Raw genomic sequence first — 2,287 nt, 5'->3', positions numbered from 1 at the left:
CTCGAATCTCTCTAGTCACCAGCAACAGAGCAGTGCTCAAGCGGGAAACACTGGCTCTAGGGATCACTCACATCGACACATCTTTTCCACTGCAGTACATTTGCAAGGACTTCCCTTTCTTATTAATTTACTTAGTACTTTACGTACTAAACATTTTAAAAATAAATTTTGATTGTGTTCTCCAGTGCGAGACTTGTCCAGGCATCCATTCTACCTTATTGCTGGACAAGTGGCCTTGTTCTTTAGTGACCAAAAATTTTTGTGCATAAGAAAAAGGCAGTCACAAGCATCATGGAGTGAGGAAGCAAAACACTATTTATACATACTCTTTCCTACATAGTAAAATGTATTAAAAGTCAAATTTTACTCAGCCCTTTGTATTTTTATATTACAACCGCATTTTATATACTTCATATTACTATTTTTATTTAAGGGGCATCATTCACAAATTCAATTGCTTTTTTGTTTGAACTGCAACAATAAGGCATATATGTATGTGTGTGTGTGTGTGTGTGTGTGTGTGTGTGTGTGTGTCTATATATATTTTTTTTTGGTAGTTTGCTTCTTGGTGATTTGTTACAAAGACAAAGAGACAGAATTATCCCCTCCCATTGTTCAGTGCCAACCTCATGGTATCTTCTACTTGTGACCCATTCATTTAGGGCATGAGTTCTCTTGGATCATAGCAAGAGGAGATGAGGAGGAGAAATATGAGGATCTTTCCTCTATAAAGTGTCTTTTCTCCCATTTTGATGAGTACTTGCTGGTCTGAGGAATTAACCATGTGCATCAAGGCAGGGCAAATTCAATTTTCTTCTTATCAGGTGAAGAAAGTTCAATCTTTCTCGGTTTTTCTGGTATACTGTATTATCCATCAGAAAGTTTGCTATGATTTTGGATTCTGTTTTATTTCCCACAAACCTGTCTTCAGGGTTAATAGTTTATAGCACTCTCGTTCAGATAAGAAGAATTGGTGCTGGAGGATTTATGATATCTAACCTAATTTTCCATCACCATACCTTGACCTTGGCCTTATAAGTTATAGCCCATACAAAGCAATCGATTGCTACCCGATAGAGGCAAATGACCCTCTTTAACTCTAGGGCAATAGCTAATAAGGTCTTGATAATTTTGATTTATCCACTGTCAGCTGTGATTGCATGTGCCTCTCTGAAGCTTCCCTGCATTGATGGATGCAACTCGTATGACAGGAAGCCAGTTCCAGGGGCTTTCTTCTTTTATTCTTAGCCTTACCAGAATGGGATTGATGAAGTCATTTTTCTTTCATTGTGGTCTTCTATAATGAAATATAGTAAAAATTCATCTTCTCTTGAACACGCCATTTTTTTCTTGTTAGATCTGCAGTCTTTCCTTGACTGAACCAATTTATCTATGAAAGCAGTGGCCTTGAACTTCCCTTTTGATTCAAGGAACTCTGGATTAGCCAAGAGAAGTTTTCATCTATCAATTTAGTAGAGGGTCAGCTTGTACTCTAGCCAAGACATTTGGTTTCCCTTTTAATAAATTTGAGAGAAAAAGAAATGTCTGTTATGGAATTCTTCAAACTGTCTCATCTTTCAAGCATAGTTGACCATAGGAGAAACCAAAACTAATTTTTTTATATGTCCCAGGATTGAAGGATACCTTAGTCATTAGTAGAAATGAGGTTGCAATAGATCCCCTTTATTTAAAGAAGTCATCACTTATGAATTTGAGGAATTCTCAGTCAAGCCAAGTCCCTCTGACTTGTCTGAAAGCGTCTTGGCATGTCATCCTTTAAAGAAATATTGAACCATAGATAATACTGAATTTAATATTAACGTGTGAAAGTAGCTGGAGCACAAAGGGAAGATCTTATATCCTGATGTCCAGCCCTGCTACAGTGAGATTATATATATATTTATTTTTATATTTTTGTTTTAAAATATTTTTTTCACTGACTTTTCTTGGTAGTACTTGATTTCAATTCGATTTGCATCTGAAGTTCAATTTACACCTGGACCCTTATTTGTTTTTGTGTTTGTACAGAGTTATTGCTTAGATAAAAGTATGTTAAAACATTTATTGGGCCGAGGAAAATGAATACTCCTTATATTTAAATAAGGTGGCATGTTTTGGTTGTCATATGAAATGTAGGGCCTCTTATTATAAAGGTGACATTGATTACAACATGATTATGATTGGTTGTTAGGCAACATCTCACATGCGACCCAAGATAACTGCCTATTAGTACAAATGGGATCACAGCAATTACAATGACCCAAATGATATTGGCTCATCTCACCCA

Source organism: Pteropus alecto, unplaced genomic scaffold (genome assembly GCF_000325575.1).
Source record: "Pteropus alecto unplaced genomic scaffold, ASM32557v1 scaffold171, whole genome shotgun sequence".
Classification (NCBI taxonomy): Eukaryota; Metazoa; Chordata; class Mammalia; order Chiroptera; family Pteropodidae; genus Pteropus; species Pteropus alecto.
Note: the sequence above shows the minus strand (reverse complement) of the source record.